Here is a 27,177-nt window from a genome sequence, read left to right on the forward strand (position 1 = left end):
GGCTTTGGCATAGTCAATAAAGCAGAAGTAGATGTTTTTCTGGAACTCTCTTGCTTTTTTGATGATCCAATGGATATTGGCAATTTGAGCTCTGGTTCCTCTGCCTTCTCTAAACCCAACATGAATATCTGGAAGTTCATGGTTCACATACTGTTGAAGCCTGGTTGGAGAATTTTGAGCATTACTTTGGTAGTGTGTGAGATGAGTGCAATTGTGCGGTAGTTTGAGCATTCTTTGGCATTGCCTTTCTTTGGAATTGGAATGAAAACTGACCTTTTCCAGTCCTGTGGCCACTGCTGAGTCTTCCAAATTTGTTAGCACATTGAGTGCAGCACTTTCACAGCATCATCTTTTAGGATTTGAAATAGCTCAACTGGAGTTCCATCACCTCCACTAGCTTTGTTCCTAGCAATGCTTCCTAAGGCCCACTTGACTTCACATTCCAGGATGTCTGGCTTTAGGTGAGTGATCACACCATCATGATTATCTGGGTCATGAAGATCTTTTTTGTATAGTTCTTCTGTATATTCTTGCCACCTGTTCTTAATATCTTTTGCTTCTGTTAGGTCCATACCATTTCTGTCCTTTATTGTGCCCATCTTTGCATGAAATGTTCCCTTGGTACCTCTAATTTTCCTGAAGAGGTCTCTGTTCTTTTCAGCATGTGTTAGAAGATGGAATTCTAGGGGTAGCTTTGTGCCCAGTGGAAAGTGATGATTTATTATGCAAAACTCTAACTTCTGGTATCATTTTGCTTTCCTGCTCCCACTGTCCACCATTGCCCCAAAGAAGGAATAGTTATCTTGGAAAGCAACCTAGCTGTGTTCAACATAGTAAACCACCCCCAAAGACAGCTCCCAAATTAACTAAAATTATCCTTTCACCATTTACTGCTCAATACATCCCAGAATACCTTGGCCACCTGATGCAAAGTGCTCACTCATTGAAAAAAATCCTGATGCTGGGATAGATTGAGGGCAGGAGGAGAAGGGGACGGCAGAGGATGAGATGGTTGGATGGCCTCACCAGCTCGATGGACATGAGTTTGAGCAAGCTCCAGGCTATGGGGACAGGGAAGCTTGGCGTGCTACAGTCCATGGGGTTGCAAAGAGTTGGACACAACTGAGTGACTGAACACCAACAGCATCCCAGAAACGTAAAGTTTCTTCCTTCCTGCTCTCCTTCCTTGGATGTACATGCAAAAGTTGCTTTTTATACATTCTCCTTGATACTCTCACATTAGACCCAAATCTCCAAAACTGTCTCTCCGAATGGGAGGTGATTGTAATCTTAGAGCCCACAACACTGAGCAGCTCCATCTTCTATTGCCCATTACCTCAAACAGCTGTGGGTAGAACTTAACATTTTCTTAGGGTCAAATGTTCCCTTGTCGGTGGGGAATTTTTTCTGCTCTAAATGAAATGTTACAAAATATATTTTCCCCCCACAAAGCTCTGGAGCTGTTTTATTTATCCAACCGTTCTGAGGACTGTAAAACACGCTATTTCACGTTGTAACATAAGCTCGTTTTTAAAGTGTGCCCTGAGTATTTGCAATTGTTATCAGGCCCAGATGTATCCGAGTGTCAGCGTGAAGCTTGGGTAGTTGGCTCAGATATACAGAACATAATTAGCTCAAAGGCCTCTGTGCTGTTTGTGGTAGAAGCATTGTCTGGGAATAACCATTTACTTCTCTTCCCTCCTCTTCTCCGAGCAACTCCCCACAACCACCACCCCCTACACCCCCCCACCGCCTCGCCAACAAAATTGTAGCAGATTAGACTCTCTTTTTCCTGACACTGAAGCTGTTCAGAGAAGTGAAAATATATGTCTCTGAGATTTTTGAGTGAGAGAGAGAGAGCCAGTGACAAAAGTTAGCTGGAATAAAGAAGCAAGATGAATAAAACCGGGGACTGGAAGTAGACAGGTTTAGAGGGTCTCAAATAGAAAACGTTGAGTGTTAAGCCTGTGTGCTTGAAATCCCAAATCATATTATTTTTCTTTCTTCTCCATTCAGTTTTCTCCTTCTAGACCTTCAGTGCTAAAATATAGTTCCATGAAGGGACATTTACATTTTACAGGCAGCATTTCCCAACCAGTGCTCTAGCCAATCTGATATGATGCAACCAAGGAGGGGCATGGGCTAACCAGAGTTGCATTCTTCAGAAAACTGATCAGTATATTCGTTTCAGAAATAAAAGGGCAAAACCAAACAAAAATAGGTAAGTCAGTTACCCAACGCAGTCCACATTGGTGAAGGCAGCATAATTCCTTCGTGACCCTTGCAGGAAATCAGTTTATGCCCTGAAGCATGAAATTTGATTGTAATTATTTTAGCTTGCTCCGCTACATATGTTATTGATGATCTTTTCTAAAAATCACCAGCCTTTTAGAAATCCTGCCATAGTACTTGACTCAATGACCTGTAAGGTATACATAATAGAAAATAAACCATGCAGGGTTTTGCTATTGATTGTTCCACAGAACATGCTTCCTAAAGAGCAAAGCACCCATGTTATTCGACAATGGTATATAAAGCAAGATTGTGTTTACAAATGTCTAAATATTTATAAAATGTGCAAATTCCACAGGCAGTAACCAACAGCCTGGGAATCTTGAGTGTCTTAAAAACTTAAAGTTCAAGTTCAGGTAGACATTTTGCCCTTAGCTTATAAAAAGCTGTGTGTTTTTTTTTCTTTTTTTAAGTTCACTGAAGTAATACGTTGAGATAATTATCTTGCTGATACAGATTTTCAAACCCACTGCTGAAAATGCACATTGTGGTGAAGACTGCAACTAGTCATACGCATATAACAAAGTCCTAAATAACCTTTTGATCCCTCACTTTGCTTTCCTGCTCAATAAATGAGTAAAAAGACAGCTGCTACTCGTGCTAAGTCGCTTCAGTTGTGTCCGACTCTGTGCGACCCCAGAGACGGCAGCCCACCAGGCTCCCCCGTCCCTGGGATTCTCCAGGCAAGAACACTGGAGTGGGTTGCCATTTCCTTCTCCAATGCATGAAAGTGAAAAGTGAAAGTGAAGTCGCTCAGTTGTGTCCAACTCTCAGTGACCCCATGGACTGCAGCCCACCAGGCTCCTCTGTCCATGGGATTTTCCAGGCAAGAGTACTGGAGGTAAAAAGACTAGGTATGTAAATAAAGAATAAAGCAATCGATAAGCCAGGTAGTACAAAATTTGAACTTCCTACTGGTGGCCCCTGAGAGTCCCCAAGTGGTCCCCAAGTCCCAACATGGAGACTTGTGATATTTGTGTATTTGTTGTGGTATTTATGGGTCTGGTGGCAGAACTAGTCTCCTCTAGTAGTGTGTTATCTTAAGAAAATCATACACTTGTCTTGGTAGGCAGGAAAGTTCTTTTCCATAATACAGGAAATGCGTGACAGCATATATAAGTTTTCTGTTATTTTTCTCTTCAGAGAATGTCGCCTTCCGTTCTGAACAAGAAAACCTAATTGAGAGATTTAAATCTTAATTGCAACTTGAATTCCCACCCACATCCCCTGCTAGATCAAGTTTTACTCAGGGTTTCTCTTTAGTCTCAGCTTCCAAAAATTTAATGCAAACCTACTATATGGTGTATGAACAAACGTATATAGTTATTGAGGGGAAAGGCGGGGAAGGATAGTTAGGGAGTTTGAACTGACATTTACTCACTGGTGTATTTAAAATGGCTCACCAACTAGGACCTACTGTATGCACAGGAAACTCTGCTCCGTGTTAGGTAACAATTTAAATGCCAAAAAAAAAAAAAAAAGCATTTGCAAAAGAATCGATACATGTATAATTGAATCACTTTGCTATACATCTGAAATGAACACAACTTGTGAATCCACTGGGCTCCAATATAAATTTTTTTAAAAAAACTAGTGATGTAGGTAATTCTTGATAATCCTGTAATAAGTAGGAAGGGGGAGCAGGGAAGGGTGTGCTCTGAGGGAACATCCAGAGAAACAGGATCCTAGATTGAGGGGTGGAGGAAAGGAGGTTCTTGGGGACGGATATTGAATGAGATTTAAAGCTCCATAGGAGCTGCAAGGTCACGTGAGAGGTAAGACACATTTCACACAGCAGTATTTCTCAGCGAAAGGCATTTGAATTTGCTTGAAGGTCTGAACTCTTCATTCAGAGAAAAAGTCAGCCTTAGCGCATTCAGGACAAGGTATCTACGAGATACCTGCTCTGCGATTTGTCACAGGGGCACTCAATCTCTGGGTGTCCCTGTAATTTTTTCTGATTCCACTGTGATTCTTTTTTTTCCCTCAACTTCATTCCCACAGCTCCTGATTTTGCTCTGATTAGAAAGCCTCTCATTAAGGGCTAGGATACCCCAAAGGTACAACTCAAACCAGGCCAATTTCAATACAAAGAGGTAAAAGGAAGATTTTATAAGATATCTTTATATTCAAAGAAGAGGATGAAAAAGAAGTGGCAGATAACAGAGGCAAAGTGGAATCTCCTCTGAAGATGTTTCCTACATTGTTAAGAAAAGAAATAAAAGAAAGAGGCACCCAAATGCTTGAAGGAACGACACCAGGTAAACAACTGCAAGAGAATGGGAGAGAGCACAGACATCTTTGCAGGCAAAGATGTGCTCCTACCCTCCCCTATCATAGCCACCTGGTGAGATTTTGCAAGACCTTGCCCCTCCTCTTATGAGATAATTTTTCCCTGCAGCCTCAGTTCTGCAAAGTCAACATGGCTTATGAAAATCAAGTTGTATTCTGTATATTTAATACATCATCTCTAAGGATAATCATCCTGGAATCTGAACTTGTTTCTGTTATCTAGCTCCGCTTGACAATGATTTATGAACCAGAAAACAAGATGGCTTCATTTTCATAAAGCAAACGGAACCTTCTGGGCCAGGAGGAGCTGAGAAACTTGTTTTGACTAGTAAACTGAAACAAACATGACATAAAAGTCAATACAACCGCACCACTGGGCTCTCATTTTACAGGATAACTTTCCCCCCAACCCAGCAGGATGACAGTTGAAATGGTGCATTATCCAACAGCAATTTTTATCTTACTAATTACCAGCCTGGTGTGATCATGAAGGGTGCTGAAAAATGGAAATGAGCACATGACAATCATCTCCTAGAGCCGTCAGTCTGACTCAGGAAGTGGGAGCTTAAAACAATGTTTTTAAATAAATGTTTTACAGTTTCCATTAAAAAAAAAAAAACCTTTGATGCCTTTAACTTAAAAAGATGTCAACATTATTCACCTGATGTGGGCATAAATATTACTCATAATGAACATTTGCAAAATAATTTAATGATGGACATGCAATACACTAAACATGTGAAGACAGACCTTTTACTGTAAACATACATAACATATGCATAATTGCATATAGAGTAATTTTGCTCATTCATATGGGATGGAGGGCAATTTATCAGAATGGTAGAAAAGGCAAAACGTCACAGTTCAAATATGAGCATAGCCATTTATTTTGGGAAAGTCTTTATGCTTCCTGTGCATTATTTTTCTCCTCTGTAAGAAGGGGATAATTAAGACCAGTATGAATCTTACAGAGCTGTTGAGAGAGGATAAAAGGAGATATTATGCTCTGTGTACCTTCATTGCTCTTGGTGAGCTATTCAGCAAGCATTATGGTTTGTCTGTTACCTTCTTCCATTTCCTGTTGGAAAATAAGATAAAGATAAAAACTATTCAAACAGTATCTACTGTTTTAACACGTGAGAGTATGATTTATCTAAATCTCCTAAAATTATACAACAATGGTGACTTTCAAATTACCTCATGAACACATCTGGGGGAAATGGGATGATAGTGGCTAAAGTGTCTGATTTAGTCTTTGAAAATTGTCTTAAAAGGAGACAGGAACATAAAACAATGGGCATTTTAATGGACTGCACTTGGCTAACTTCAACGTCTGAATAATTGATTTAAAATCATAACCCTTAGACATGCTGCTAACTATTAAATGTATATGCAAAGTATTATACAGAACATGTGAGATCTCCTATAACTTTCATGTATATTAGATAATCTCTGTCTAGATTTGATTTAAAGCTGATACGCTACAGAAACACATTTCTATTTGTGAGATAAAATGCACAAGTTAGAGGGGTACCCATTTTTGCTTACACCAAGCACTGCTGAATGGTTTTGTCAGTCTCTTTAAGTGAAAATGGAAGAAAGGAACAGAGGTGTCTTTGAAGTCCCCTCCACCTCTTTTTCCTTCTTCTATTTATCTATTATCATTTCTTACGTTTTGAATTTTATATTTAAAAAATGCATAACTACTAAATGTACATTTAAAATAATGGGTATTTTTTTAAATCCTTGTACCTATCTTCCAAGACTAATATTTCCATGTAAGAAATATTCCATCGCCAGTGTAGCAGGAGTATTCCACACTGTCTACCTTCTTCCATCATATACCCATCCCTTAGCCCAGCTTCTCAAAATGCTGCTATCTTGAATTTTGTGTTAATTATTTTCTTTTCTTCTTTAAAGAGTTTTCACCTTCATATGAGTCCCTACTCAGTGTGAAATTCAGATTTGCTTTTTAAATCGTTTATGAAAATGGAATGGAATGTGTACATCTCTCTCTGTCTTCCTACTTTCCCTCAACATTAAGTTTTGATGTTCATTGACGGTCATACACATAGCTGTTCATTCCTTTTAATTCAGTGTATAGTTGTCCTTGTATGAGCATGTCACAATTTATTTCTTAATTCTACCACTGATGAAATTTGGGTTGTTTCCAGTTTTAGGCTAGTTTGGCTAGGCACGGGTATTTCTGCAGGTATATATCTAGAAATCAAATGATTATGTTGGAAGGTACACATATTTCTACATTACTTGATAATGTCAAAACATTGTCCAAAATGGTGACATCGATATTTTCTCCATGCAACAATGAATGAAACATCAATTTACCGAGTCAAAATAAGGAATATATTCACTGAAAAATGATTCAGTCTAGGGATATTGAATCATGAGGGTATCATTTTGATTTTACAATCCGTTGTCTTAGTCTTATAACAGCATTTCAACTAACGTGTTCTTGGCTAATTAACTCAATAACAGTGTTTGCTGTGAAACACTAAAAACTGAGTCAAGAAGCTTGGCCAGGACTCTGCCCAGAATGATCGGAACAAATGAAATGTCATACAGTCTTTAGAACCTCAAAGATGGAGACAGAGATAAAGAAAAACACCAGAGCCCACCTTTCTCTCCTGCATGCTTCATTTGAACTTGGGGAAAAAGAAATGGGACAACACTTGTGCAGTGTGTATATCAAGGAAAAGAGAACTCAAACAATAAAATTTGAATCCAATGTTTCCTGTTTTAGTGATTCAGAAAGACCATCCAGGTGATGTTGAAATTTCCTTTTAGCCCTAAGTATTATAATGTCTACGCAAGAGTACAAAGAAGCTACAGAACTGTTTAGAGACATGAATTTGTTCTTCAGTTGCTAAGCGGCGTCTGAGTCTTTGCGACCCCATAGACTGCAGCACACCAGGTTTCCCTAACCATCACTATCTCCTGGAGTTGGTGCAGACTCATGTCCATTGAGTTGATGAGACCATCCAACCATCTCACCCTTTGTCAGCCCCTTCTCCTTCTGCCTTCAATCTTTCCCAGCATCAGGATCTTCTCCAAGGAGCTGGCTCTTCACATCAGGAGGCCAAAGTATTGAGCTTCAGCATTCGTCCTTCCAATGAATATTCAGAGTTGATTTCCTTTCAGTTCAGTTCAGTTCAGTCACTCAGTCATGTCCGACTTTCTGCGACCCCATGAATCGCAGCACGCCAGGCCTCCCTGTCCATCACCAACACCCAGAGTTCACTCAAACTCATATCCATCGAATCGGTGATGCCATCCAGCCATCTCATGCTCTGTCCTCCCCTTCTCCTCCTGCCCCCAATCCCTCCCAGTATCAGAGTCTTTTCCAATGAGTCAACTCTTCACATCAGGTGGCCAAAGTACTGGAGTTTCAGCTTTAGCATCATTCCTTCCAAAGAACACCCAGGACTGATATCCTTTAGAATGGACTGGTTGGCTCTCCTTGCAGTCCAAGGGACTCTCAGGAGTCTTCTCCAACACCACAGTTCAAAAGCATCAATTCTTCGGCGCTCAGCTTTCTTCACAGTCCAACTCTCACATCTCTATATGACTACTGGAAAAACCGTAGCCTTGACTAGACAGATCTTTGTTGGCAAAGCAATGTCTCTGCTTTTTAATATACCATCTAGGTTGATCATAACTTTCCTTCCAAGGAGTAAGCGTCTTTTAATTTCATGGCTGCAATCACCATCTGCAGTGATTTTGGAGCCCAAAGAAATAAAGTTTGACACTGTTTCCACTGTTTCCCCATCTATTTCCAATGAAGTGATGGGACCAGATGCCATGATCTTAGTTTTCTGAATGTTGAGATTCCCTTTAGGATTGACTAAAGTTTGCTCTTGCTCTCCAAGGGACTCTCAAGAGATTTCTCTAGCACCACAATTCAAAGGCCCCAATTCTTTGGCACTCCTATACATCACTGGCCATAAATCCTTAGTCAATGATTTTGACTGATTGCTCTGCTGTTTTACACGTAAAGACTTTATCAAAAGATATTTTCTCTGATAGAAACAAATGTTGTAAGCTTAGTAAATGAGCAGACTTAAATGAATCTAATCCTTAATGATTTCAAGCAATTAACAAACTAAAGATTTTATGACCAGTCATGTGACTGATGGGGAATTGCGACATATCAACAGATATTAAAATCATATTCCTGTTAACCAGAATGTATGAACAGTAGCATTTTCACAGGGCAGTTTCTCAGCACATCAACTTAATGGTTTTCCTTCAGATGAAGAGGCATAAAATATTTAAAAAAGGTTAGGTTAGGTCCTCATGTGGTGACCAGACCCCACTGAAAAATATATGATTAAATCATTTCCTTTCTAAGGAAAATCAGCAGTAGTTACTATATAATTAATCCATCACAGGCAATTATTAAACTGACTATAAAAATAGACAAAAATATTGGGTTGACCCTGCCCTGTCTTCTTGTTCAGGTGAGTAGAGAGACGGTCCAAAGTATGAATTGTCTCCTTCTCACCTAAATTAGGCAAATGCACTGGAAATATAGCATTTAGGGAGGCACTTCTAATCGAAATGAAGCAAAAGTATTAAACTATAATTTCGTCTAGTCACCCCACTTTGTGAAGTACGGTATATCTTGGAATATCTGTATAACCATAGGACATAAAAGCCATAAGTGGAGATGGAGATAAAAGTGTAAATCTTGGATTGTTTATTCTCAAAATACATTTTTGAATGGTTAACAATAAATATTTTAGACTCACTCATATAAATTGTTAACAAGAATTTTGGATTGCTCAGTAGTATCTATTTGCCAATGTGTAGTGGTGTTCTCTGAGAGCATCTGAGTATGGACTTGTGTAAATGCAGAAGCAATTACATAAGTTAATAAAGGAAAGCATGACTAAATTAATCTCAGATCCAGTTGCTATAGCTCCTCTCCATCTGATACAAATTTTTTTTTTTCTTGCAAGTATCCCATGTTGATGGCCATGGGCCAAAAACCTCAGTGTAAGGTGGAAGAAGTTACAGATTCATTTCACACTCTTCTAATCAATACATTTTGATTACTTACTATGTGCCAGGCTCAGAACTAGGTGCAATGATTTTGACTGAAAGGAAAATACTCACAGATTCCTTCATGTCTTCATTTTTTGTTACATTTACAAAAATTTTAATTGAAGTATATTTGATTCACAATGTTGATTAATTATTGATATGTAACAAAGTAAGTTATACATGTATATACATTCTTTTTTATATTCTTTTCCATTTTGGTTTATCATAGAATATTGAATATTGTTCTCTGTGCTGAACAGTAGGATCTTGTTGTTTATTCATTTTATCAATAAAAGTTTGCATCTGCTAAACCCAACCTTCCATTCCATTTCTTCCCCAACCCCCTTCCCTTGGCAAGCACAAGTCTCTTCTCCATTTCTGTGACTGTTTCTGCTTCATAGGTAGGTTCATTTGTACCTATTTAAGATGACAGGTAAAAATGATATTATATCTGTCTTCCTCTTCTTGATCTACTTCACAGAAAATCTCCAATTGCATCCATGTTGCTGCAAATGGCATTAATTTGTTATTTTTTATTGCTGAATAGTATTCTATTGCATATGAAAGCGAAAGTTGCTCAGTTGTGTCTGAGTCTTTGCAACTCCTTGCCTCTTCTCCTGCACTGCAGGCAGATTCTCTACCACCTGAGCCACCAGGGAAATGGTAAACAATCTCCCTGCAGGTCAGGAGATCAGGGTTCAATCCCTGGGTCAGGAAGACCTACTGGAGAAGGGAATGGTTACTCACTCCATATTCTTACCTGGAGAATTCCATGGACAGAGAAGCCTGGCGGGCTACAGTCCACGGGGTCGCAGATTCAGACACAATAGAGTGACTATTTAGATCAGGTATTCCGTTGTATAGATCCTTCATTTTTCATTTGAGGTAGTCATGGTAGGGAGGTAGGGCACACATCCAGTAACTAGTTGAGTACACATCTGGGGCAATGTGTAATAAATTACATGATATGGTACTGCACACACAAGGTTGATGTTTTCTTCTTAGCCCTGGCACAGAACTGAACTGTGTATTTGATTTTAACCTTAAGTCATGGAACAATCTGAGGTTCTACTGGAGATAATAAAATTCCCTTTAGGTGTGTTATTTGTGTCCAGTCTTAGTTTTGGTATCAATTTAAGGCTCTTGTTGACAATAATTAAAATTTTATGATCAAAGCCACATATGAGTAAATTGACAATGTTAAGAACAGACACGACCCCTATTAAGATATATGTCCTGTTTAAACATGAGATCTAAATCAAGTTTATAATTGTATTACATTCACCAAGCAATACATGTTTATTTTTGATATTTAAAACATATAAAACTCTTTCAAGTGTTGAGTCTCTAGGTTTACATTAGTATTATAGATAGGCATAGGTAAGTCAAATATCTCATCGTGTAAAGGAAGAAAAAGCCGTACAGAATTTCTATACTTCAAAACAAATGTGGGTCCTTTCGAAGTGCGCCATTAACTACAGAATATATTGTAGCTTGGGGCTTCCCAGGTGGCTCAGTGGGTAAGGAATCCACCTGCAATGCAGGAGATGTGGGTTCAACCCTTGGATCGGGAAGATACCCTGGAGGAGGGCATGGCAACCCACACTATTCTTGTTTGGAGAATCCCATGGACAGAAAACCCGGGCAGGCCACCATCCATAGAATTGCAGTCAGACATGACTGAAGCGACTGAACACGCATGCATATTGTAGTTTGCTAAAAGAAAGACATGTATGTACAGAAATTACAAAAGCATCTAATTTAGGACTTACCTACCTGGATCATCCCTCCAGAGTTTCAGTTCTGACCCTCATCCCTCTTTCCTGCATGTGAACGCCAGAGATCTCTGAGCAAGGAGAACAGAATGGAAAATCTTCAGGCATATGGCATAGCGGAAGTAAGCAGGCAGCAAGATTACCCTAGAAAGCCATTCATTATATGTTTTCAATATCCCCTAAAAGGGTTGCCCACCCCTAACTACATATTTATACGTATTTACTTGATAATCAATAAAGGAAAATGGCTGCATTATTCTGATTAAAATATCAACTCTACGTGTTACTATAAAATCACATTTAAGAAGCCAGAAAAGGGGAGATAGCAGTTCAGGCTACCCTCCAGCCCATGATATATGATATTTTCAGGCTGCAAGGAGAATAGACACATTAAGAAAATAGTGCTAATGATATTAAAGTACTTTACAAGGCTTGTTACTAAGAGCTGACAAACCTGTCAAGTGTATAATGTAGGAGGCTATCGTAACGTTCTCAGAAAACCATACCTCTACCCCATTTCACTGCAATCTCCTAATAATGGAGCTGCTATAAATTCTAGCCAGCAATGGGACAGCCATGGCTTCTCACCCCAATGTGAGGACATGATAAATATAAAAGAAAATGGCTGTCAGTTTTGGCGCCCGAACCTTATTACAAAGTCTTAATCTTACTGGCCTCAGCACCTTTTATCACCGCCTTGTTATGAGCTGATGGCTTTTTTATTTGCTAGGAGATGGAGGATGTGTCATTTGATGTCCTTTTATGTAGCCACTGCTCTGTCCTCTCATGAAAAAAAAAAAAAACATTTTATATGTTTATTACAGTAACCGATTAAATGCAAGACTCTCGCTGTTGGCTCAGGTACTGTGGGTTTAGGATTTAACAGACTCTGGATTTAAATACACCATTATGAGTATTTATGTGAATGGAACACAAATAGGAAATTAATTTTTCTCAGCACGGGAGAGAGCACATTGCAATATTCCTGCTTGTTTATTCTTGCTATTATTGTTATTGGGATTGGCCAGTTTGGGTTCCAAGGTTAGCCGGAAATCCCAGCTCTCGCTTTTCTCCTTTCTTTAAACATCTAGCCCAGAGGAAGAAGGCCTTGTAAACACAGCAAGTTCAAACTCGGCTCGCGTTCAGTCAGCTTGATCCTTAAGATGAGATAAATTGCAGTGATCTAAATATTAGTCTAAAAATCTCACAGCTCACTTCCCATCTTCTTCATTTATGGCAAATGAGACCCTCAGCTTCACTGGAGACACTGACCCCGCCAGAACCTTTATCCACCGGAAGTGCTGCAAAGTGTCGGCATCAGGTGCTTAACGAAGCCTGACATTGATGGGCTGGTCTCAGGCTGTGGCCGGAGACTCCATCAGTAGATCTTATCTTCAGTTTGTGTCCATAAAATGCGATGGCTCAAGTGTCTAAACACAAAGAGGCTTATCCTGTCTGTTGTGCCTGCCAGCTGAAAATCAACCACCCCTCTCCCCCAACCCCTTGTGGGGAAATTCGCAATTTCACTCAAGGATGGGTCTTGCATGGCTGTAGTCTGCAGACGCTGGAGCACATGCTCACCATACGTTTCTTTTCTCCCAGAGCGTTTGCATTCCAAAGTCAAAGGCCAAGGGTCCTCCGAGATTTATTTCTCTCTGTCTTGTAGGAAATTGCCAAGTTGGTTGCTCTAGTTACTCCGTTCGTGTATCTGTCTCCTAGCTCTGAGGCACTGTCTATGGGAAGCTGGCAAAACTGGTTTAAAAATAAACATTCAGTTGTATGACTGAGACTTCCTTTAACTACATCCTACCAAATAACTGATCTCACTAAGTTTTTGCCTTATGAGTTATTCATTTTACAAAAGGACAGAATTAGTTAGTAGATTGGCCATTATAACAGTACAAGTCACATTCTCTCCTTTAATAAATGATATCTTGAGAAATTGCCTAAGTTACACCAGAATACATTTTGTTCTGGGATCTAGTTTTGGCCCATGAGAAGGGATGGAAAAGACCTTATGTTCTTTTCTTTGAAAATAAAAGAATTTGAGTACTTGCATTTCCTGAATGCACCTGACACAGGAGAGTTAAAATCTCTTTGAGTATTTTTAGAACCTTGACTTTTCACTTGGAATTTTCTGTCCAAGGAGTCTTTATGCTTAAAATGCAGCTTGGGCATGAGTGGGCACCCAAACGGCCCCTTCTGTGATTATTCCTGAAATAAGCTGTTCGTGATTTGCCACTCTATGAGGAAAAAGCTGATGAAAAACGTAATACATCGGAAAAGGCAAATTGCATGTCTAGAAATTTAATTAAAAAGGAAATAACCCTCCCTGTATAAAGGTTGGCAGTCTCCTGCACAATCCTCTTCATACTCCTCTTCTTCCTTCTCAATCCAAGTACAAAACGTCCTTACCAATGATAGCCACCCATGCATATTAATGAGAAAAGGCAGTCTGCTGCAAGTAACTCAGAGGTTCTCGGCCCCTGAGAAGAGGTGAACAGGTTAACTGGTCTATAACTTACAGTATCTCCTCTCATTGACTTCCACTCTGCATGCTTCAACCTGTTCCTGAACTGGTGATGATTTCAAAACCCACACTAATAATCACAGCATTCCCACATATCTGAATCACATGTTCCAATTTATAAAACTTTTGCGTGTTTATTTTTTATGTCATCCTCACCATCACGCTCTAATACAAATGAGTAAACACCAATATCTCCTTTATCAGACAAGGGGATTGATGCTAAGTTTGCCAGATAAAACTCAGGACGACCAGTTCAATTTCAATTTCAAATAAACAATGAATGCTTTTTAGCATAAGTTATATCCTGATATTTCCTGGATTTTTTTTTATCCTAAAAATTATTTCTTATTTATCTTGAATTCAAAGTTTACCCAGGCACTCTGGATTTTTATCTGCTAAATACGTAAGTTTCAATTGAGGTCCAAAGAAGACAGTTCATATAAGTAATAGATGTCAGGGTTATTCCAAGACATTATAAGAGTTGCAAACTCTAAGATTTTGTATATATCACCTCATTTAATCTTGACAGTGTGAGGGTATTTTCCCCATTTCCCAGATAAGGAAACTGAGATCTCAGGGAATAAGTAACTTACTGAAAGTGGCAGAATAGGGGTGTAGTTCCAGACCCCATGTTTTTTAAGCACTCCACTGTTTTCAAGCCTCTGCCATGTTTGGGAGCTGGCATTCTGGTTCTTTCTTGCAGTGTCCTCTTTGGTTGCCTGTTTCAGGCAACTGCTTTGTGGCTTGCATGCCAAATGTTGTTGAGTCCATAAAGGCACTAGGAGAAAGTCCTCCACAGATGCCCAGTGTGCACTGGAGTGTCAGCTCCCACTAGCAGAAGTTTCTGCATGAGATTTTGCACTAAGGCATCCTCAGTGAACTCCTTCACCCTCTCCTGAGAAAGACATCATCATCAAGTGAAGTCTGACTTGCACCAAATGAGAAGTAAGGCACAGATAAGGGCTCCTTACCATATACCGCTGGTTCACACTCCTGTGGAGGTCTTGTGGAGAAGAAAGATCTGTGGCAGTGGGCTCACTCTGCAGAGTCAGAAAGCCCGAAAGATCTTCAGTGTGGGCTTCCCTGATGGCTCAGTGGGTACAGAATCCACCCGCAGTGAAGGAGACACGGGAGGCGCAGGTTCGATTCCTGGTGTTGGGAAGATACCCTGGAGGAAGAAATGGTGACCCACTCCGTTATTCCTGCCTGAAAAATCTCATGGACAGAGGAGCTTGACTGGCCACTGGCCATGGGGTCACAAAGAGTCAGGCATGACTGAGCGAATGAGCGTAACACAGCAAAACAACTTCAGGTGCAAAACACAAGTGAAACAAAACAAAAAAGCCCCAAATCTCTAGATGGGATTGTTGGGTCAGAAATCAAATGACTGCCATACAGATTATTTCCAAAAGGGGGGAAAAAGTGAAAAGGGGAATGAGCTTAAAAAGGTTGAAAACATGTTGCAGGTTTTACATCTGTTCAACATCCACACTCAAAGGTAGACTTCAGAGCTTTTATTTTTTCCTTCGAAGACTTAGATCCTGCTCCCTGTAAACTGCCAACAATACACAGTATGGGATCTCTGGATACCCAGAGAAGACACACGAATTGTACTCTTTCTGAGCCATCCTTGTGCTTACTTATCTGTCCGTATGTCACTGCGCGTTTGAAACATCAGCTCTGAGCCAGAGTTTCGGAGGCTCCAGCATACTTCCCACTGGTTTTATTAAACCATTAATGCATGTTCTTTCTCTACTTTCCGTGTAGCTCCCTTTTTAAAATGTCACTGTTGTGATTAATTTTCTGTTCCCTTTCACGTTCAGATGACATTTGGAAAACAATTCTCTCTGGAGAACCAACTTCCCCGATTCCTGACCACTCCATGGCACTTGAAGTCAAGATGAAAATTAGACTCCCTTCAGAACCTCCACACTCAGAAAAGTGTAAGATGCTTCAATTACCATGTTGTGAGTACCTTGTAATCACATGACTAGCACTATGGTCATGTGTTAACGAAGTGAGAGAGCACTGAAAACAATGCTAGGTGGTATGTTCGTGGCTTTTTACAAGAAGTATCACTCTCTTTTCCCCATTGTGGGAGCTATAGAATTAAATGCAATTTCTTCTTTGAATGTACAATAGAATTGTATTGTAAATATGCATATCTGGTGAAATATTTTGGAATTTTCACTAGTTGCCCTTACTCCTACCTCCACCCTTCTCAAGGTTATGACTTAACCCTGAGGCTGGAATCTGAATAGAGGGGAAAATTTCATGAGGGATGTTAAAGAAAAGTGTGATCCTATAAGGCAAGGGAAGGAAGATGGGAGAGATCAGAAGGAAAGGGGATTGGGCACTGATATCCTAATCTTCCTTCTGCTAAAAAAAAAAAAAAAGAAAAAAAGGTGAAAGTGTTAGTCAATCAGTCGTGTCCATGTCTGACTCTTTGCGATCCCATGGACCGTAGCCTGCCAGGCACTTTTACATTTAAGCCAGAAATGGAAGTTTATATGATAAATTGAGAGGGATATCAAAGGAAAAGGATGGACGTCCTTTTCCCAGCTCAGTGTCTGGACCTGGTGAGGGGTTATGCAGAGCCTTCACACACAGCATCTCAGGACTGTCATTCCACAGTGAACTCGGTGGTAGCAGAGTCAGAGAGGAGGAGGGCAGGGTTTACATTTCCCACTCTACCTTCCCACACACCTGGAATGGAGCTAACCTGAAGAAGCACCCACATGCCCCCTGGAGATAAACTGAGGGACAGTCAGCCTGCTGTGCGGTGCTCTGGGATTCCAAGGCAATGCCGCAACTCTGAAGCACAAGCCCTCAGGTGCGCAGCCCAGACTCAGGGCCAGATGAATGATGTGCTGGCAACTCAGAGGAGCCAGTCACACCGTGGGAAGGATGGTGTGTGGCTGACTGGGGAGCACCAGTGGGCTTGATCAGACACAGGGTGCGCACAACACACGGAGCCTTCACGCTGAGACTCACCTCTGCAGGAAGCAGCCCAGAGCAGCAACTTGGTGAAAGAGGCCAGAGATGCCCTGAGAATGCAGGGGCCCCATCTCTCCTTGAACCATGAGAACAGAAGACATGTTTAGAAACCAACTCAGAGAAGAGATAGGAGGATGGGGTACCTCCAAATGACTGGAAATTATATCAAAAGGAGATTACATTGTCTAAAAACTCTTCAAACTCTGCTGTCAAATTGAGATCATTTATGCTGTTAGATTGTTCTCCATTGTTGTACCCTTTCCCCTCCATCAAGCAGAGGAAGAAAGGACTCATGAGAAAAATCAAACAAATTAGTTCAAAAAATAAAATAAGTAAATGAACCTCCATGTGTGCTTTATGCTTAGTCACTCAGTCGTGTCCGACTCTTTGTGACCCCACGGACTGCAGCGCACCAGGCTCCTCTGTCCATGGGGATTCTCCAGGCAAAAATACTGGAGTGGGTTGCCATGCCCTCCTCCAGGGGGTCTTCCCAACCCAGGGATTGAATCCAGGTGTCCCACATTGCTGGCGGATTCTTTGCCATCTGAGCCACCAGGAAAGCCCACATGAACTTGCATGGTATTTTGCAAGAAACTGGGTGATACTGTTACACATGCTTATGTGATATGCAGACATGCATTTCAAAGATCTCAATGCTTCGTGAACCAAGAGTTGACCTACTCAAGGCACACTTGGAGGAGACCAAAAGTCTAATTAGAAATATTAAATACCTATGTGAACAAAACAATACATAGAAACTTTACCAGATAACATAAAACACTATTTAATCAAATGAAAAGTGGAGCTGTATGTTACATACAAAAATTCAATATTATGAAGATATATTTTTCTAAGTGTATCTATGGTTTAAATACAATACAAATCAAAATTGCAGTACAATATTTAATGACACATGTCATGTTGATACTAAAAGAATATGCACAAAAATAGTCAAGAAAGTTTAGCAAACAAGAGCATGAATGGAACCTTACTCTATTAGATTGCCAACCATACTGCAAACATAATAAAACTGTGGTACTGGAAAAGCAATAGATATATCAATGGAATATATCAATATCAATATAATATATATATATATCAATGGAAGAGAAACATATAAAAAAAAGGCCCATGTGCATTTGATCATTTACTTATGATAAAGTTTACATTTTATATTCACTTGCTTCCCTAGTGGCTCAGACAATAAATAATCTACCTGCAATGCAGATGACCCTGGTTTGATCCCTGGGTTGGGAAGATCCCCTAGAGAAAGGAATGGCAACCCACTCCAATATTCTTGCCTGGAAAATTTCATGGGCAGAGGAGCCTGGAGAACTACAGTCCATGGGTCGCAAAGAGTCACACAAAAGTGAGTGACTAACACTTCTGCATACATTTTATATTAATAGGAAAAAGAAAACTGTTTAATTTTTGAATTGAATAATTAGAGCCTTAAGAAAAAAACAAAATTCAAAGTAAACCTCTATTTTACAGCAGAAAAAAAATCATTGCAGATGTACCAGAGAAGTACATACATTTGAAACCATAAATATTAAAAATATTAGAATATTTTGAGCTACTTTCATAGTACATGAAATGTACTTGTTTGGAAGAATTTAATATATTAAACTAATACATTATATAAAGAGAACATATAAAGAGTTACCACACATCATTAAGAAGATAATATATCTCTTTAATAAGATTCATTAAGTTGAATTGAAATAACGTATTTTCTTTGTTTTTATATACAAAATATCTAAATAGATTCTATCTTCCAAAGATTAAAACAATCAGGATAACACCTATGTGAGACTCTCCTTTCTCTTTTCACAGACTCCTTATTAACACCTTCTCCCCTGCCACCAAGAAATATCACCTTTCTACAATTTGCTTTGCATCCTTTCAAGTGGTCCTTTGGCACATTTAAATATGGTCTTTTTTGCATGTGAGCATACATGCATTACTTGTTGACTTCTTTTTTTTTCACTTGACATATCTTGGAGATCTTTCCAGGCTAGGCATTTTTAAGGTGTGTCTAGAATCCTACGGCACAGACACATCAAAACTTTGTTGCTGTTGTGGTTTAGTTGCTAAGCCATGTCTGACTCTTGTGTGAGCCTATAGACTGTAGCCCACCGGGTTCCCCTGCCCATGAGATTTCCCAGGCAAGAATACTGGAGTGGGCTTCCATTTCCTCCTTCAGGGGATCATTCCAATCTAAGGATTGAACACGCGGTTCCTGCATTGGCAGGAGGATTCTTCACCACCAAACCACTAAGGAAGCCCACCTCAAAACTTGAATAATCACTTACCAACTACATGAACACTGAGCCTATTTGTGGTGTTTTACTATTACTAACAAATCTACTTTGAAAATACTCATGAACAATGCTTCTGTGACCATGCTAGTAGTTTTTTACAGCATATTTCTAGAAGTAAGGTTGCTGGGTCCATTTCCATTTGAGAGTACAAAACTTCCTGTCAATTCCTTTCAACAGTAAAGGAGTATGTATCCTTGCCAAACTCTACTTATTAATATCTTGGTAATTATTGTTAAAATGAGAAACAAAAATTTATGTTTCTTTATTTGCTTTTGTCTGGTGACTTGTTTCATAAACATATTGTTTCATAAATTATGTTATTTTACCATTTCAGACATTTATTGTCTTTTCCTGATAACGCATTCATCATGATTTGCTCATTCTCCTACAGAATTTCTTCCTGATTTGTAAGACCTCTTCATATACTAGAATGTTAACATTTTGTCTCAAAGCATTACAAATATTTTCCCACAATGAATTTTCAAAGACAAGTAGGAGTTTATGTTAGGAGTTATGACCAACCTAGACTGCATATTAAAAAGCAGAGACATTACTTTGCCAACAAAAGTCTGTCTAGTCAAGGCTATGGTTTTTCCAGTAGTCATGTACGGATGTGAAAGGTGGACCGTAAACAAAGCTGAGCATCGAAGAATTGATGCTTTTGAACTGTGGTGCTGGAGAAGACTCTTGAGAGGCCCGTGGACTGCAAGCAGATCCAACCAGTTCATCCTAAAGGAAATCAGTCCTGAATATTAATTGAAAGGACTGATGTTGAAGCTGAAGCTCCAATACTTTGGCACCTGATGTGAAGAACACTGACTCATTGGAAAAGACCCTGATTGAAGGTGGGAGGAGAAGGGGACAACAGAAGATGAGATGGTTGGATGGCATCACCGACTCAATGGACATGAGTCTAAGTAAACTCCGAAAGTTGGTGATGGAGAGGGAAGCCTGGTGTGCTGCAATCCATAGGGGCGCAAAGCGTCGGACACGACTGAGTGACTGAACTGAATTGACTGAGGAGTTTATTAGGGGATAAAGAGAACATATTTAGGCATGAAGAAATATTGATTATTTATTTGAATAGAAGGGTTATATAATACACTTAATTTGTATCAATTCAGGTTAAACGTTTTACGTATAGAGACAGTCTTACCAAAATATAAATACAAGAGAGTTCCTTTAGCCATCTCGTACTAACCAAGTCTTATAAGGTAGAAGAGCATGGCATACGGTTGCTTACACTACATTGTCCACACTATGAAAGGTCTGAACAATCAGACCTACTCAAAAATAATACCTATCAGCTGTCTGCCATGTTCTGTATAATTTCTTTCAATAAAGCTGTAATGTATGTTTTGGGAGAGGGAGGTTTTGTTGAACTGAAAGTGGGAAGGGAAGATGGGAAGGTGGTTAAAGCAAGGTGTGAGTGGGCATGCTGCTGACATCTGAAGGGTGTCTGGCATCACCCATATGTTTCCACACATGTCTTAGCCCTCAAAGATGACATTTTTGAGATGTGTAAGGCCAGTTTGTTCTCTTATATGATATTAAATGACTTGTTCAAACTCAAGAACTGGTAAAGAGAACACTTCTTTCCTTCCCCCTCCCTCGTTTCTACCTCATATGCCTATAAAGGTAACTGCTTATCCAATAGGACATTTAAAAAAATTAGTTGATCAGAGTACTGAATTGATAACCATAGAGATCATATAAGCATAAAAAGGTAACACAGATCTTTTCGTTAACCTGTTTGAAAGATGCTTTATTTTTTCAATTCAGTTACTCAGTCATGTTCAACTCTTTGCAACCCCATGGATTGCAGCATGCCAAGCTTCCCTGTCCACCATCAACTCCCAGAGCTTGCTCAAACTCACGTCCATCGAGTCGGTGATGCCATCCAACCATCTCATCCTCTGTCATCCCCTTCTGTTCCTGCCTTCTATCTTTCCTAGCATCAGAGTCATTTCCAATGAGACAGTTCTTCCCATCAGGTGGCCAAAGTACTGGAGATCCAAATTCAGCATCAGTTCTTCCAATAAGTATTCAGGACTGATTTCCTTTAGGGTTGACTGATTTGATCTTCTTGCAGTCCAAGGGACTCTCAAGAGTCTTCTCCAACACCACAGTTCAAAAGCATCAATTCCTTCTCTTTTTTTTAACCTTTTATTATTTTTTTTAATCACCCACTATGAGTTAGGCAAGTAGTGAAGAGAGGTGGGAGAAGTAAAGAAACTGTCTGCCTTGCCTTCAAGAAGTTGACCTATAGGGGCAGGGGCTCTGTCCTTGGCTCAGTCCTGAGTTTGCTTCCAGCTCAGAACATGGCATCTACCATTTAGCAGGAGGGCTGTAAACATGTGTTTGATCAGTGGGACTCAGATTTAGGATTTAATGGTCCAGTAACAAAAAGAAAGACAAAAATAAGTAATAAGGATACACAATTGATTGTCAATATTCTAATTTAGCAAGTAAGGTTATTTAAGAACTATATTAATCAGATAGCAATAGTAAATATATAGGGACCCAACACTGGAGCACCTAAATAACTAAAGAAAATATTAACAGAACCAAAAGGAGTCACATTCTTGTATTTCTGTCTCTACAATAATAGTAGGAGAATTCAATACAATATTACTACATAATAGTAGGGGATTACAACACCCGAATTTCAACTTTGGCTAGATCATCCAGACAGAAAATTAAGAAGCAAACAGAGTTCCGGAATAATACTATAGACCAAATGTACCTCATAGACACATGCAACTCATTACATCCTAATAGACACATACAACACATTGCATCCAATAGCACCAGAATACACATTCTTCTCAAACTCACACAGAACATCATCCAGTTTAGGTCATATTTTGGAACACAAAACAAGCACTAACAAATTTTAAATGATTGAAATAAAATTAAGGATCTATCCTGACCAAAATAGTAAGAAACTAGAAATCGAAACCAGAAGGAAAACTGAAAAATTCATAAATGCATGTAAATTAATCTACACAATTCTTAACAGCCGATGGGTCAATGAAGAAATTTAAAAAAAAAAAAAACACAGAAAGTCTCTTGACACACATAAAAATGAAAAACACATGAAAACTTATGCGGTAGAACAGAACTGTATTTAGGGGAAAGTTTACAGAAATAAATACTTACATTAAGAAAAAGAAAATTTGCATATAAACACCTTTAAAATTTTCATACAAACTACCTTTACACCTCAAGAAATTTAATAGAGAAATAACTAAGCCCAACATTAGCAACAGGAAAGGTATAAAAAGATAAGAGCACAAATAAAGAAATGAAAACAAGAAAGACAATAGAAAAAAATCAAGGAAACTAGTTTCTTTGAAAGATAAAGAAAATTGACTAATCTTTAGCTAGACTAACCAAGAAAAAAGAGAGAATGCGCAAATAAAATTATAAATAAAATAAGAGAGAATACAACTGACCACAGAAATACAAAGCATCAAAAGAGGTTATTATGAACAACGATATGCCAAAAATTGGATAACCTAGAAGAAATTGATAAAGTCCTATAATACACAATCTTCCAAGACTGAATCAAGAAGGAACAGAAAATCTGAGCAGATCAATAAAGACCAAGGAGGTGGAGGCAGTAATTAAAATCCTACCAAGAACAAATAGTCCAGAACCAGACAGTTTCCCTGGTGAATTCTATTCTAAAGAAGAGTTAACATCAATCTTCCTCAAATCCTAATTAAAAAAAAAAAATTGAAGAGACTAGAACACTTTTGAATTCATTTTATAAGGCCAGCATTACCCTGACAGCAAAGACAGGTAAGCACAATATAAGAAAGAAAGAAAGGAAAAAAAAAAAAAAACCTACAGGCCGAAAATCCCTAATGAATATAAATGAAAAATATTTTGAAAAAAATTCTAGCAAATCAAATTCAACAGCACTTTAAAAGGATCATACGCCATGGTTAAATGAGAATGATCCCTGGGATGCCAGTTTGGTTCAATATTTTCAAATCAATAAAGGTGATATACCACATTAATAGAATGAAGAATAAAAATCACATGATCTTCTCAATAGATGTACAAAGAAACATTTGACAAAACTCAACACTCTTCTATGATAAAAGCTTTGAAAAATTGTGAACGGGAAAGTTATACATAAATATATAAAGGCTATATATGGCAAACCCATAACAAACAAAATCAATGGTGGAAAGCTGAAAGCTTCTCCTCTAAAATTAAGAATAAGATATGGGTGCCTGCTCTCACCATTCCTATTCAACATAGTACTAGAAATTCAAGTCAGAGCACTTAGTCTAGGAAAAAAAGTAAAGTCATCCAAATCAGAAAGGAAGAAATAGAATGGTTTCTATTTGTGGATGTTATGATATTATAGATTTAGCAACCACAAAGATTTCACCAAACGCTTTTAGAACTAATAAATGATTTCAGTAGTTAAAGGATACAAAATCAGCATTCAAAAATCGGTTGCACTGCTACACACTAACAATAAAATATATGAAAAAGAAACAAAGTAACACAATTTACAATCATATCAAAAATGATAAAATACTCAGGAATAAATTTAACTAAGGAGGTGAAAGACCTGTACATGGAAAACTGCGACACTGATGAAAGAAGTTAAAGAATCAGCAAAGGAAAAGATTTTTTCTCACTCATGTATTGGAAGAATATTGTTAAACGGGCTGCACTACTCAAAGCCATCTATAGACTGAATAACGTCTCTATCAAAACTCGAATGACATTTTTCACAGAAATAGAAAAAACAATCCTAAGATCCATATGGAACCACAGAAGACCCTGAATACTCAAAAAACTTTTGAGAAAAAAAGAGCAAAGGTGGAGGCATCCCTCCCTCTAATTTCAAATATGCCAGAAAACAACAGAAATCAAAAGAAGGGTAGTGGCATAAAACACACATACGGTGTATAATAGATAGCACAGAAATAAACTTACAAATACAGGGTCAATTAATATTTGTATAGGGAGCCAAAAAACACTCAAAGGGGAAAAGACAGTCTTTTCAAGAAGTGATGCTGGGAAAAAACTAGGTATTTACCTGCCAAAGAGTGAAATTGGATCCCTACCTTGTATCACTGTAAAAAAAATTTGAAATGGATTAAAGACTATAATGTACTACCTGAAACTGTAAAACCCTAAATGAAAATATGGAGATGCTCTTTGACACTGATGCAGGCGATGAGTTTTTAAATATAATGCACAAAGCACACACAACAGAGGCAAAAACATACAGGTGGAGCTACATCAGACTGACAAGTTTCTGTACAGCGAAATAAACAATCAACAGAGTGAACAAGCAACCTACTGAAAGGCAAAAAAAAAAAAAAAGAAAATCTGCATATCATATATCAGATAAGAGGTTAATATCCTAAACATGTAAGGAACTCATACAACTCAATAGCAAAAAAATTTTTTAATGGAGAAGAGGACTTGGATAGACATTTTTCTAAAGAATGCAGGCAAACAGACAGGAGGTACATGAAAATACAGTGAAAATTACTAATCATCATGGAAATGTGAATGAAAGCCACAATAAGCCTCCTCACACCTGTTAGAATGGTTGTGTTCGTGAGGATGTGCAGGAAAGGGGACTTGGTGCACTGTTGATGGGAAACTAAGCTGGTCCATCCACTTGGGAAACAAATGGAGTTTTCTCACACAATGAGAAACAGAACTATCCTGTGATCCCGTCATCCCAATTCTGAGTTTATATCTTATGGAAATTAAATTGCTGTCTCAGAGAGAGCTGTGGATTTATGTTCATCACAGCATGTTTCACAATAGCTGAGACACAAAATTCTAGGGCTTCCCTGCAGCTCAGTTGGTAAAAAATCTGCCTGCAGTGCAGGAGACCCGGGTTCGTTTCCTGAGTCGGGAAGGTCCCCTGGAGAAGAAATGGCAACCCACTCCAGTATTTTTGCCTGGAGAATCTCATGGAAGGAGGACACAACTTAGCGACTAAACCATCACCACCACCAAGACATAAAATTAATCTAAGTGTTCATCAACAGATAAATGGATAAAGAAAATGGAATATTATTTGGGCATAAAAAAGAAATCCTGTCAGTAAAAGGAACTGAATGGACCTTGAGAGCTTTATGATAAATAAAATAAGTGAGACAGAGAAACACAAGTTCTGTATGCTCTTTCTTATATTTAGGATCTAAAATGAGAAGTCAAATTCATGGAAACAGTGGAGTACTGGTTGCCAGAGGCCACAAGTGGTGGGTGGTAGGGAGATGTTGATCAAAGTGAAACATCCAATTGTAAGATAAGTAAATACTGGGAATCAAATGTACAGCATGGCAATGATACTTATCAATATTGTATTACTGGCTGGGAAGTTACTAAGAGAGTAACTCTTATGTGTTCTTATAACACACACACAAAATTTTAGTTATGTGAGAAAAAGGATGTGCTGGGTTTCCCTGGTGGCTGAGCAGTAAAGAATCCAGCTGCAATGCAGGAAACTCAGGTTTGATCCCTGTAGAAGGAAATGGAAACCCACTCTAGTATTTTTGCCTGGGAAATCCTGCGACAGAAGAGGCCGGTGGGCTGTGATTAAACAGCAACACCAATAATGGATGTGTTAACTAACCTTATTGTGGTAATCATTTTGTAAGATATATATCAAATCACCACACTGTATACCTTAAACTTACACAAAGTTACATGGCCATTTTTTCTCAATAACAATGGAAAGAAAGATAAAGTACAAGTTCAAAAAAATTAAAAAAAAACTTGTTCATACAAGCAGGCTAAAAAAAGAAAAAGAAAGTCACATGATTATATCAATAGAAGCCGAAAAAACATTGGATAAAATCTAATCCATTTGTGATTTTTAAAAAATCTAAACAAGGAATGGAGAAGAATTTTCTCAACTTGATAAAGGATATTTGCCAAAAAAAAGAAACCCCTGCAAATATTCCATGTTCATTTTATTGCACTGTGCAGATATTGTATCTTTTACAGACTGAAGAGTTGTGACACCTCGTGTCAAAGAAATGTATCGGCACCATTTTTCCAACTGCATTTGTTCACTCTGTGTCTCCAGGTCATATATTGGTAATTCGTGAAACATCTTATACTTTTTAATTAGTATCATATTTATTACAGTTATCTGTGGTCAGTCATCTTTGATGTTGTGATTATAATTGATCTGGGCTGCCACAAATCATGCCTTTATATATAAGACTGGAAACGTATTATATAAGTGTTGTCTGTGTTCTGACTGCTCCACCAACTGGCTGTTCCTCCATCTTTTCCTCTGTCTTTGGGCCTCCCTCTAACCTGAGACACAGCAATATTAAAATCAGGCCAATTAATAACCTTATGAAGTGAAGTCGCTCAGTCGTGTCTGACTCTTTGCGACCCCATGGACTGTAGCCTACCAGGCTCCTCTGTCTATGGGATTTTCCAGGCAATAGTCCTGGAGTGGATTGCCATTTCCTTCTCCAGGGGATCTTCCCAACCCAGGGATCGGACCCAGGTCTCCCGCATTGTAGACAGATGCTTTACCATCTGAGCCACCAGGGAAGTAGGTATTTAAGTGTTCAAGTGAAAGAACAGTCACATGTCTTTCATTTCATATCAAATATCTGACTCTTTGAAACTCCATGGATTGTAGACTTCAGGCTCCTCTGGCCATGGAATTCTCCAGACAAGAATACTAGAGTAAGTAGCCATTCCCTTCTCCAGGGGATCTTCTCAACCCAGGGATTGAACCCAGGTCTCCCACACTGCAGGCACATTCTTTTCTGTCTGAGCCACCAAGAAAGTCCAGAAATGATTGAACTAAGTTAGGAAGGCATATAGAAAGCTGAGATAGGCAGAAAGGAAATTAAAAGTACCTACTCCAGTGAATACATGAATG

General features: G+C 38.8%; 2 long non-coding RNA genes across 12 annotated transcripts in view; one reads left to right on the plus strand and one right to left on the minus strand.

The window, feature by feature from the left end:
* The window catches only part of LOC138423861 (uncharacterized), a 130,644-nt gene that overhangs the window by 90,170 nt on the left and 13,297 nt on the right, over positions 1–27,177 (minus strand). For 3 of the 10 annotated variants that reach the window (XR_011250489.1, XR_011250490.1, XR_011250482.1), the window contains exons 2-3: positions 14,925–15,121; positions 11,421–11,494 (exon numbers count right to left, since the gene is read on the minus strand). This is a non-coding gene — a long non-coding RNA (uncharacterized lncRNA). Of the gene's footprint in view, positions 1–5,275; positions 5,663–9,544; positions 10,155–11,420; positions 11,495–14,924; positions 15,122–16,947; positions 17,027–27,177 lie in introns of those variants that run through there. The other 7 variants (XR_011250487.1, XR_011250488.1, XR_011250485.1 and 4 more) reach the window with 7 other exon arrangements.
* The window catches only part of LOC138423863 (uncharacterized), a 52,543-nt gene that overhangs the window by 20,691 nt on the left and 4,675 nt on the right, over positions 1–27,177 (plus strand). For both annotated transcript variants that reach the window (XR_011250492.1, XR_011250493.1), the window contains one exon: positions 15,777–15,896. This is a non-coding gene — a long non-coding RNA (uncharacterized lncRNA). The remainder of the gene's footprint in view (positions 1–15,776; positions 15,897–27,177) is intronic.

Source organism: Ovis canadensis, chromosome 18, assembly GCF_042477335.2.
Source record: "Ovis canadensis isolate MfBH-ARS-UI-01 breed Bighorn chromosome 18, ARS-UI_OviCan_v2, whole genome shotgun sequence".
Classification (NCBI taxonomy): Eukaryota; Metazoa; Chordata; class Mammalia; order Artiodactyla; family Bovidae; genus Ovis; species Ovis canadensis.